Source organism: Marmota flaviventris, chromosome 8, assembly GCF_047511675.1.
Source record: "Marmota flaviventris isolate mMarFla1 chromosome 8, mMarFla1.hap1, whole genome shotgun sequence".
Classification (NCBI taxonomy): Eukaryota; Metazoa; Chordata; class Mammalia; order Rodentia; family Sciuridae; genus Marmota; species Marmota flaviventris.
This window is the reverse complement of record NC_092505.1, coordinates 76,632,060-76,644,918: the sequence shown is the minus strand read 5'-3', so window position 1 is coordinate 76,644,918 and position 12,859 is coordinate 76,632,060. Positions and strand designations below refer to the sequence as shown.

Below are 12,859 nucleotides of genomic sequence, written 5' to 3'. Positions count from 1 at the left end.
TCCCAGTTTTGTCCAAATTGAAGAATCTTTATTTAGCTGGCCAGCTGGTGACTGCTCTTTGTAGGACCCATAACTGTCTCTGCAAGGAACAGCCCCAAGCCTGAGCATTTTAGGATATTTAAAGTTAAAAATCACATCCGGGTTGACATAGCTGCAGGCAAGCGGGTACAGAAGCTGAATTGGGCAGTTAGTGAGACAATGCATTGGGTACATTGGTACTTCCCACGGGACTTTCCAGGTTGGCATAGCAGTAAGCAAGCAGAAGGGAAGGGGGTCAAAAGGACCCTAGTTGAGTACAAGTTAGAGAATGGTTACTAATGTCTAGACAATCTCTGACAAGGTACATTAACCAAGAAAAATGGAAAGCAAAGAGAACAATTTCACATCGTATAAGAATTGCTATTTTGTGTTGCCAAGTGTGCTATGCTAGGTAACTATTAATGGGTACAGAGGTGGGGCTTTCCCATGGGAGAAGCATTTCTTTCATGATATGGAGTCTCAGGGTAAAATGGAGTCTGTTTGGTCATTGCCATATAGCCTGGCCCATAACATTCCCCACTGGTTTTATGGAACTAATCAAACCATTGATTAATCATCATTGGTATACAGTTGATTATAGTGAGTACAGAGGACCATCTGTTTTACAGAATTTACTTTTTATATATGTCTTATTAAACAGTTGAAAATGCAGGGTCCAATTAAAAACCCTAAGAGGACAAACAAAAATGGACTGGCTACAGCTGATATAAGAGTAGTTAGCCAAGGGGACCAAGAGAACAAATTTTGATACCAGTTTCCTCATGTTGTCTTGCTTCTTCCCTTTCCTTTAATCGCTTTCTGATTAGAGATAGACTGTCTCTTACCATTATTGAGTGATTAGTATAGAAGCAACATGTTTCCCCTAATGCCATACATAGGCTTCCCTGTTTTAAGAGCAAGAGATCTAAACCTCTTCTGTTTTGTAATACCACTTCTGCCAGGGAATCAAGAGAGGTCTCAAGTCTGTTCACTGATTAATAGTTCCCTCAGATCCAAATCTATCTGTTTGTTCAGGGCTTTGGAATTTTCATTTCTAGTTAAAAGGGCTGTTGTACCCAGGGTCTGAAGATCCCGCAACCTTTGGGCCCATTAGTAGGGGAACTAGTATAGAGGTTGTACTTCTAGGATGGTATATGAGCCCCAGATGTTTTTGTCTAACTTCTCGTCTAGCTACCATTATAGTAGCACACTTGGGGAATAGTGTGAACAGTCACACAAATTTGTTCCATCTTAATGTGCCAAAAAGCTGTAGGACAAGCAGGGAGTTACTCTTGATAGGCAGGCAAACCAAATACCTTCTGGAGCCACACAGAAATTAGAAGACTCCTGGAGTGTATTTAATAATACCTGGGTGGAAAGACAGGAATGTCAGTAGGGGAGTTATGTATTTGGAATGGAAGCATAAGCCTTGTTCTTATAAGTTTCCTAATGTTTGACTCCACCTTTTGTAGTCTAAAACCATATTACGCATAAATGGCTGTTGTTATGATTTGAAACCATAAACAAATGTCATGAGATCTAAAATCATAGGCTGAGCAAGAGAAAAAGATGATTTAACATTTTCTGGACTTAAGCTGGCCTTCATTTTGTGATTTAAATCAATTATTTATCTATTCTGACTGTAATTTTCCCCTCTAATGTTAGGGACCTCCTACTGCTGTAAGGAAAAAGGACGATGACTGCTCTTGGTGCTTTGAGCTGAGAGGGGGCAATGTGCAGTGGGGCAAGCAGTTTGGAGTCCCTTTTTAGAAATTGGGTGGGTCAAGGAGTCCATGGTAAAAATCTGGTTCAGGAAGAACCGATTGTAAATTCACCTGGGGGTGGGCATACAAAATAGCAGTTGTAGCATCTGGAACCTGTCAGTGAATATCCTGAAGATGATAGAAATCAATAATTGTTTACCAGGAGGTGGAAGACCTGAGAAATTGTCCCCATAACAAGGCCTAACAAAGCCTAATAAGGTCCCTTTTTAGGGAACATAAATCTTTAACATTGTCAGAGTTAAAAGGAATGTAGACACAACATTTAGTTAAGTTAGTTAATGTCATCTGATTTTTGTAAAATATCTTTTTTATTGGCATGACCTCTGTGTTCAGTAGAGATCCCTTTGTTACTTAGGGTTAGATAATACTAGCAGACATTGATTAAGTCTACCTGTGTAGGAGGTTAGGAAGATCTGTAGGCCTTAAACTGACTAAAAACTTCTGGCTCTGGCAGTTTCTATTGATAGTTATCAGGCATCCTTGCCTAAGAATCTCTCTTCTGTTGCCTCCAGTCTTACTTATTCTTGGGGGTGCTAACACAAGTGTACATCTTAAGTTAGATTAAAATATTGTTTTTAATTGCCCAGGAATAGCTGTGCTTTGGTTTTAACTGTTTTTGCTAGGTGTTTAGGATCAAGCTGGTCAAACTGACCTTGCTCCTATCTATTGGTAAGAGTCAGCTGAGTTCCCTTGGAGGGCAATCTTGGGGAAATCATGAGCAGCATTTTAGTGCCATCTGCGTTAGGATGGGTCAAGGTCTTGCTGACCATGTGGCTTCCCTTGGAAGCATCAGGTATGTCTCCCCTTTTCAATAACCCTCCTCTTTTGCAGCATACACACTCATTGGCTTTCTGTTCTATAGTGGTCTCATTAGTCTCCCTTATCGGGAGGTTATGTGGCCCAGAGTTGCGAAACTCTTCTCCTTTTTCCTGGGTTCAGGCTGACTCAGAGGGCAAGAGCCAAATATCGGTTTTCTTGGCCCCTTTATTTTAACCAGAATCTTTAAGCCTTAGTCTTAAACATCCAGCAAGTCATTCTTATCAGTCTTAAACTAAGAGTACTGGCCTTTAACTTTAATATTTATAACTTTACAGTTAATTTTTTTTTAGTTGTACATAACACAATAAATTTATTTATTTATTTATTTATTTATTTATTTGATGCTGAGAATCAAACCCAGTGCCTCACATATGCAAGCAAGTACTCTCCTGCTGAGCCACAACCCTATTCCCTTTACAATTAATTTAATCCCTTTGAATTACTGTCTACAGCTGGTGGCTTAATATCTCAAATTAATTTAGGTTGTGTGTTCTTGAAGTTACCTCTGCAAAACATTAACAGACATCAATTATAAGGAAAATACAAAGTGAAATAAACAATAGTAAAAACCTATTTAGCTTGTATATAATCTTGAACCTTGGCTGAGTTATACATTATATCCCCTATTTGAGATCACAGTAATCTTTACAATGAAGTCAATCTTTGAATACAACTTTAAATCAACTGAAGTCTGGCCTACTTTGAAGTCATTCTGACATGCCGTAGGGTGGGAGGTAGAGCCTTATCTCAGCTAAGGCTGGGCTCTTCACAAATCTTAGATAAAGTATTCTAGTTCTGAAGCTGAAATTTGTCTCTCTTTTTAGATATCCTTTTATAAAGTTTGCATATATTGTTTCCTGAGTCTGTATGAAAGTTTGCTAACTCAATGTAAGTCATTCTGACATGCCGTAGGGTGGGAGGTAGAGCCTTATCTCAGCTAAGGCTGGGCTCTTCACAAATCTTAGATAAAGTATTCTAGTTCTGAAGCTGAAATTTGTCTCTCTTTTTAGATATCCTTTTATAAAGTTTGCATATATTGTTTCCTGAGTCTGTATGAAAGTTTGCTAACTCAATGTGACATTACATCTAAAACATGAATCAAGGAAAGGCTGAGAGCTCTTAACTTTCCTTTTGGGTGGAAAAGTGGCAAAATGTTTTACAGTATTAACCTTTAAACAGATCAGTTTATCTTTTTTTTTTTGGTGGTGCTGAGGATTGAACCCAGGGCCTTAGTGCATGTGAGGCGAGCATTCTACCAACTGAGCTATGTCTCCAGCCCCTCTCATTGTCTTTTAAAATACCTTTCAATTTTTGTATCACAGTGTAAAAAGTAACATAAATTTTGGTTACAAAACATCAAATGATATAAATAAATCCCCAATAAAATCTGTTATATTTATAAGTTTAAAATTATCATTACAGACAACTTTAATTTGGAGAACACCAGCTTGTTAAAATGCTCCTTTAAACCTTTTACCTTGTATACCTGAAAGATATGAACACATTTAATATGTAAAGAAGAGTAATGTACCACAATTACATTGATGTTTTTATAGTAACCAAGTTTAGCTTTTAAAGAAAAATCTAGACTCTGTAATGTAGAACAATATTCTAAAATAACAGTTGCTGTTTAACTACAGATGTACAAACCTTAATTTCTCCAAGATTAGTTGCTCTAGAGAATAAAACCTCAGATACAATGTAATTAATATATTAAGAAGTTTTTTTTTTTTTTTTTTTGAGAGAGAGAGAGAGAGAGTGAATTTTTCAATATTTATTTTTTAGTTCTTGGCGGACACACATCTTTATTTTTTTATGTGGTGCTGAGGATCGAACCCAGCGCCCCGCGCTTGCCAGGCGAACGCGCTACCGCTTGAGCCACATCCCCAGCCCCTGTTAAGAAGTTTTTGTCATTTTAACATATAGGTCAAACTTTGGTTTTTATCAGCATATTAATATTTGTTCTTAGGGAACAACCTTGAATAGTTTCAACTATTTGTGTTACATATATAACTAACTTAATTATATATAAACCTTTTAATATTTATCCTTTATTATAGACCTTTATATTACTTAATTAGACCCTCTTATTATTTACTTAGATGTATTATAATTATACTTTACCACATAAAGACTTTCTTAAACATTTTTTTCTAAATATATTTTATATTTAGAACCTTTTAATAATTTTTAATCCATTAATCCCTCTTTGTTTATACCTTGATATATTGATAATTGATAAATTACTCCATTTTAATAAGATGAAATACTTTTGTTATTTACAGTACACTAATTGAAATGCAGTTGAAACCTCTTGACCCCTTGTGTATAGAATTATACCTATTGGCACTTTTAACTTTTAGTAACCTTGTTTTTGTGATGACACAAAGTAATTTTAAATTCCTTTTTTATTTTTTAATTTACGAATTTATGAAAACACTGTTACCGCTGTTGACCGGTGACGAGTTCTTGCTTCCCCAATGTTGAAGAATAACACCAAAGAAGCACGCCGAGGTAAGGTCAGAGTAGAAATTAGAAGTTTATTAAAGGACAGCAGAAAAGACTTCTCCCGGAGGAAGAAGGGGACCCAAGAGGTGGAATCCGTGGAAGGGATGTTGTCTCCCCTTTTTATAGTTCTTTCAGTGATGGAATGTAGGTGGTAAGGCCCCAGGGGTGGGACACAGGTGGGCCAAAGAAGTAATCTAGTCAGGAAGGACTTCTGAGTCAGCACCTTTTTGCTGGGGGCTGTTCATTGACATTTCTTTGAGGTGGACTTTGGCCTAGGGCCTTTTCAGGACTTCATTAACATTCCATGAGTTGTCCTGCGTTTCCCGGAATCATTGCCAGCATGGCCTCCATTTTAGATTTCACTCGGCATTAGACCCGATTTATCTAACTACACTGACTACCTAACTTTAAATCTGGCTTCAACACCAGTAATGTTTAAGTATTTTACCTTATGGAGTTTAAGGAGTTAAGAGTACTTGATATTATATTTAACAGTTAACATTTAAACTTTGTAAACCAATCAGATGTCTGTAACAAACACATCCATGATTAATTCCATACATGTCAGATCTAATTTACTTATTAAAAAAAATAACAAAACCAATATATCAGACAAATGCATTGAACAGCATTAGACGTTTTTTTCTGTTGAAGAGAAATCTAGAGACAATGGATATTAGACACTTTATAGACATCAACATTTTATTAACAACTGTTTGACATTTTAGAAACAAAACTGTGCATGAGTAACTTTGAAGACATTTTTACTTTTATTTATTTACCCAGTTTAAGTTCAACCTTTTAAATCATATGAATCAAAGGTATTTGGATGCACTTTTTAAGTTTTAATTTATGAGCTCATATGTCAATTTTTGGTGCCAGATATATGTAGACATGGCAGTACATGTAGATGGACAGTACACCTGTGCACCTACACAAGACAGACAAACAAAAGCTTTGTAGGTTATTTTTTAAAAACCTGTTAGATTGAGAGTTAGCCATTGTAAATTGGCCTTAGAACAAAGCAGAGTGTAATCAGAAAAACATTAACCTATGCCTATCAGATCAAAAACATGAATTTAACAAATATAGAATTTTAAAAGCCTTCCTGGCCTTCGTCCTGAGGTGGTCCTACTTATCAAAGCTAAAAAGAGTTAAGGGAACATAGACAAATGACGGGACTTATTCTTCCCTGTAGGAACTTCCCAAAGAAACAGCATGATTGTCTCCTTGGGAGAGTCCCCCCAGGTAGGGTCCCATTCTAAACTGGTTTTTCTGGTTTCTTGGATAGTGGCCACCAAATTTTAGCCTGACATTGAAAAATCTTTGAACCATTTTTAATAGTTGGGAGTTATTCATGCTTGCAAATACTGAGAGACAAAAGCCAATTTCCTAGACAAGATTATGCTTTTTATTATACAATTTAGAAGTAATAATTTTATAAAATACTTTAGTCCTAATCTGCCTTCTATAGGAACTGAATTGGCCTCCTGGCCCAGTTCCTAAATGAAGGCAATCTCTAGAATGCCTTTTTATACCTTTAGCTTTTACTTTTGACCTTTTTTTTTTTTAATCCTGTTGTCAGCCATTTACATTTTAATGCAAGCTTTGGTGAGCACAGTAAAAACCTTTTAAACCATTTTTTAACATTAGAAAAAAAAACACCCATAGAAATTAACATGAAACAAAAAAGGGACAAACAATAACAAACAACAAATAAGAAAAAAATACAAGACAGACAATAAAACACACAACAGGTAAGGTGCCAAGGACAAATTTAACTGACAGAAGACCAGATTCAGACCAGAAGATTGAGTAAACCAGACTTGGACCAGACAGAAGACCAAGGAAAACCACACTCAGAACAAAGGACTTAGTAAAAACCAGACTTGGACCAGACAGACGACCAAGGAAAACCACACTCAGACCAGAGAACCAAGGAAAAACCAGACCAGAGGACTGGACCAGAGGACTTCCTAGCCCTGGACTCCAGGAAATAATGCTGCGTCTAGCTTTTTCTGAGCCTCTCTAGATCGGACTTACTTTGCTCAGGGAAACACAGATGACTCTTAGTACTTTTTGGTGGGTGGGGGTTGGTGGAGGGATGGCCCCAGGCCTGAGGAACATTTCTCAGAGGCCTTCTCCTAGGCGATCTCTCCACCACTTCACCTCCCTTGTTGGTCTCCGGGATGCGAGAAGAGTAGATCTTGCTGGGGCCTTCAAATGTTGTGGGGCAGGCCACTTAGAAAACACATCAAGTTCCAGTTTTGTCCAAATTGAAGAATCTTTATTTAGCTGGCCAGCTGGTGACTGCTCCTTGTAAGACCCATAACTGTCTCTGCAAGGAGCAGCCCCAAGCCTGAGCATTTTAGGATATTTAAAGTTAAAAATCACATCCGGGTTGATGTAGCTGCAGGCAAGCAGGTACAGAAGCTGAGTTGGGCAGTTAGTGAGACAATGCAGTGGGTACATTGGTACTTCCCACGGGACTTTCCAGGATGGCATAGCAGCAAGCAAGCAGAAGGGAAGGGGGTCAAAATGACCCTAGTTGAGTACAAGTTAGAGAATGGTTACTAACGTCTAGACAATCTCTGACAAGGTACGTTACCAAAGAAAAATGGAAAGCAGAGAACAATTTCACATCGTATAAGAATTGCTGTTTTGTGTTTCCAAGTGTGTTATGCTAGGTAACTATTAATGGGTACAGAGGTGGGGCTTTCCCATGAGAGAAGCATTTCTTACATGATATAGAGTCTCAGGGTAAAATGGAGTCTGTTTGGTCATTGTCCGTATAGCCTGGCCCATAACAGCACATGCTAGGCAAGCACTCTACCGCTGAGGCACAACCCCAGCGCTAAACATTTTTAATGATTCTGCTTTCACTGATAAACCCCATTGTGCCATATTAAAATTGAAAGTCAAGTAAATAAAGCACTCCTCACAGCCTTGGAGAGAAATGGATAGTTGTCTTTTTAAAATGTGGTACTTCTTATCTATGTATGAATAGAAATCACACTGAATTTTAATTCCTTTGTTGATTTTAATGGATAGCAGAATCACTCTGCAGTGGCTTTGTTTGCTTTCTTACAGATTTGATTATTCTGAAACTTTTTTTTTTCTTTAGCGGTGCTGGGGATCAAACCTAGGACCTTGCGCATGGTAGGCAAGTAGTATACCACTAATTTACATCTCCTCCCCCATGTTTTGTAATATTTTTAATGTTCACAATAAGAGTTTTAAAATAATTTTATTTTCAACTATTTTTAGATTTCTCTTTAATTTTATTTTAGAAATAGAAGATTTAAAGTGGTTATAACCTGTTTTAGGAAGGCTTGATATTTTGTATTATACTTGATTTAACATGTATTTAATTTTCTCATTTTAAATAAAAGGTTTATACATTTGAGTGCTTCAACTTTATTTCTGTGATTAGTAGTAGTAATGGTTATTATTCATTTTGCTTGCAATCAATAGGTAAAGTTCAGAGCAGACTGCAATAGAATTATTCTGAGGAAGGTCCGGAGTGTTGTCATAAGTGAATCTACAGAAGAGTAGTCCTAGCCTCATGAAAATGGATATAAGTGAAAGGAATGCTAATTTAGTCTTATTCAGCACAGATTTTATTACCTCTAGGATATTCACTGGAATTCTGTGGGTAGAGGAGAGCATATATTATCTTCCAAGAGCACATTGTCAGGGGTTGGTGAGTACATTGGGCATTGAAAGTGTTAGTAGTAAGTTTAGTAGAAGCCTTCTCATTTGATAAAAATAGGAACAATAGTTCGTTGGTGAATTAAAAAATCAGTGTAGGGAATCATAAAAAATAACTTCATATATCATAAATTTTTAATGTCTTTATTGAGATTAAATTTGCTTAGAGTAAACTGCATATGTTTAAAGTGAGGAATTTGATAAATATTAACACATAAATGTGCTGATAAAACCATCACAACAATCAAGATGATGAATATGTTCATAGCCACCAAAAGATTCCTCATTTTTTAATGACACCTTTTTCTGTCAAGTTTCTTTTCCTTAACATAATTATTTTGAGATTCATGTGATTCCTTTTATTTCTGAGTAGTATCCTGTTGTTTTTATTTACCATAATTTATCCATTCATCTGCTAAACGATATTTGGTTTGTTCCCAGGTTTTAGCTATTAGAAATGAAGCTCCTATGAATTTTTACCAATGTCTTAGTATAGACATATATTTTTATTTGTCTTGGAGCAAGAATGGCTGTATCATAGAATAGTTATATCCAACTTTTCAAGAAACTGCCAAATCAGTTTTGTTTTCCAAAACGTTTTTGTTTTCCATTTTGCATTACTACCAACAGTATAGGATAGTTCTGTCTATCCTACCTCACTAATATTTGTTATGGCCAGTCTTTTTAATTTTGGTCATTTCTGGTGGATGTATAATAGTATATCCCTGTGGTTTTAATTTATACTTCTCTAGTAACTAATGATATTGAGCATCTTTTAATTTGTTTATTTGCTGTTTATCCTCTTTGGTTAAGTGTCCCAAAATTTGGCTAAGTATTTTATAAAATTTGCCTATTTAAAAAGCCGTGTCATTTCTTATTTTGAGATGTTAGAGTTCTTTATATAGTCTGCATATATCAAATATTTTGTCCTGGTCTGTGTGTTGCTTGTTGATATGTGTGTGTGTGTGTTTGTGTGTGTGTGTGTATACATATATATATTTGGTGGGGGGGTTCTAGGGATTGAACCCAGAGTCACTTTACCACTGAGCCACATCCGCAGCCCTTTTTTTTTTTATTGGTTATTCAAAACATTACAAAGCTCTTGACATATCATATTTCATACATTCGATTCAAGTGGGTTATGAGCTCCCATTTTTACCCCAAATACAGATTGCAGAATCACATGGATTACACATCCACATTTTTACATAATGCCATATTAGTAACTGTTGTATTCTGCTACCTTTCCTATCCTCTACTATCCCCCCTCCCCTCCCCTCCCATCTTCTCTCTCTACCCCATCTGTTGTAATTTAATTCTTTCCCTTGTTTTTTTTTCCTGTTCCCCTCACAACCTCTTATATGTAATTTTGTATAACAATGAGGGTCTCCTTCCATTTCCATGCAATTTCCCTTTTCTCTCCCTTTCCCTCCCACCTCATGTCTCTGTTTAAAGTTGATCTTTTCCTCCTGCTCTTCCTCCCTGCTCTGTTCTTAGTTGCTCTCATTATATCAAAGAAGACATTTGGCATTTATTTGTTTTTTAGGGATTGGCTAGTTTCACTTAGCATAATCCCACAGCCCTTTTTTTATTTTGAGACAGGGTCTCACTAAGTTGTTGAGGCTGGCCTCGAACTTACCATCCTCCTACCTCAGCCTCCTGAGTCACTATGATTACAGGTATGAGCTACCATGCCTGGCTATAATCATGTTTTTCTTTCTTTCTTCTCCTTTTTTTTTTTTTTTTTTTTTTTTTGTTGTTGTTGTTGTTGGTACTGGGGATTGAACTCAGGGGCACTTAACCACTGAGCAACATTTTTAAAATTTTATTTAGAGACAGGGTCTCACTGAGTTGCTAAGCACCTAGCCATTGCTGAGACTGCCTTTGAATTCTAGATCTTCCTGACTCAGCCTCCTGAGCTGCTGGGATTGCAGGTGTACACCACTGTGCCCAGCTATAATTATGTTTTTTGAAAAGAAGAAGTTTAAAATTTTGATGAAGTCCAGTGTATTAACTTAAAAGTGTTTGTACTTTGTGTGTTATATGTAAAAAAATCTTTGCCATACTGAAGACCACTAAAACGTTCTTTTTTTGTTTTCTTCTAGAAGTATTGTAATTTTAGTTCTTAGGTTTAAGCTTATTTATCCTTTTCAGGTTATTTTTATGTATGGTATGAAACAAAATTTAAGGTTTATTTCTTTTGTTTGTTTTTGTTTTTGGTGCTGGTGATCAAACCCAGGGTCTTGTGCATGCCAAACATGCCATACCATTCAGTTACCTCTTCCAGCTTATATCTTCCATCAGTTACAAATATCAACTCAGAATGTATTAAAGACTTAAATGTAAGACCTGAAACTATGAGACTACTAGAAAAAAACATAGGGAAAATACTTCAGGACATGAAAATGGGCAAGCATATTTTTTGGACAAGACCCCGAAGCACAGAAAACAAAAGCAAAAAATAAACAAGTGAATTGTATGGAACGAAACAGCTGCACAACAAAGAAAACAATCACCAGCGTGAATAGATAACCTACAAAATGGGAAAAAAATATTTGCAAACTATACATGTGACAGTGAGTTAATATGAAGAATATATAAGGAACAAAAAGCTAAACATCAAAAAAAATTTTTAAAAATGGGCATTAGTTTCATTTATATATGATGTGTCAAAATGCATTCTACTATCATATTACTAATTAGAACAATTTTTAAAAAATATTTATTTTTTAGTTTTAGGTGGACACAATATCTTTTATTTTATTTTTATGTGGTGCTAAGAATCAAACGCAGTGCCTCACACATGCTAGGCGAGCGCGCTACCACTTGAGCCACATCCCCAGCCCTAGAACAAATTTTTAAAAAATCAAAAACATTATATAAATGGGCAGTAGAACTAAATAGACATTTCTCAGAAGGACACATACAAATGGCCAATAATTATATGCCAAAATGCTCAAAAATGTTCAATATGACTATGTCATCAAGGAAATGCAAATCAAAACCACAGTGAGCTATCATCTTACCTCACTTAGAATGGTTGTTTTAAAAAATGAAAAGTAAATGCTGATGAGAATTCAGAGAAAGGGGAACTTCTACACTGTTGGTGGGAATGTAAATTAGTTCAGCAATTATGAAAAACAATATGAAGTTTCCTCAGAAAAGGAGAACTAGAACTATGAGGCCCAGCAATACCATTACTGGGTGTTTATCCAAAGGAAATGAAATTGGTATTTTGACAAGACATCTATACTCCTATTAGCATATTCACACTCACTGTTCACCATGGCCAAGAGATGGAAATGATCTAAGTTAATGAACAGATTTAAAAATGTGGTATATAGACAAAAATTGAATACTATTTAGACATAATGAAATACTGTCATTTTGATAACGTGGATGGGACTGGAGATCGTTATATTATGTGAAATAAACCAGGCACAGAAAGACAAGTACTGCATGATGTCACTCATTTGTGGAATCCAAAAAAGTTTGCTCTAGAAGTTGAGATAGAATGATGGTTACCAGAGGCTGGGGAGAGTGCCAGGGAGGGATGGGGAAAGGTTGATCAGTGAGTACTGAGTTATGGCAGAGAGGAGTTAAGAAGTTTGGGTGTGCTGTTGCACAGTATGGTGACTATAAATAATAGTTATATACTACTCATTTCAGAAAGGTAGAAGAAAAAATTTGGAATGTTTTCACCATAAAGAAATGATAAATGGGAAGATGGATACATTTAACCTTATTTAAACATTATACAGTGTATACAGTATTGAAACATGGTACCTCATTAATATCTACAATTTTTTAACATCAAAAATAACTACTACATTTTGCCATTTCAATATTTCTTTAAAATGGAGTGAGAACCTAAAAGAATTTACAAAGCCATTTGAATTCAGAATACTTCTAAATTTTGATAATTTCTCTCTCTGGTCTTTAAGTCAATAGAAGTCCCCCCCCCCCCCCCCCGTTTCAATCAATATACTTCTGAGTACTTCCACAGCATGTAACTTTGT

At 36.0% G+C, this 12,859-nt stretch overlaps 1 protein-coding gene across 1 annotated transcript in view; it reads left to right on the top strand.

Annotated features, from left to right (window-relative positions):
- Positions 1-4,844: 4,844 nt before the first annotated feature.
- Positions 4,845-12,859, top strand: part of Nxpe3 (neurexophilin and PC-esterase domain family member 3) — a 66,307-nt gene continuing 58,292 nt past the window's right edge. Inside the window, exon 1 of the mRNA XM_071615390.1 lies at positions 4,845-5,135. The gene's annotated coding sequence lies outside the window, so the exon portion shown is untranslated. The remainder of the gene's footprint in view (positions 5,136-12,859) is intronic.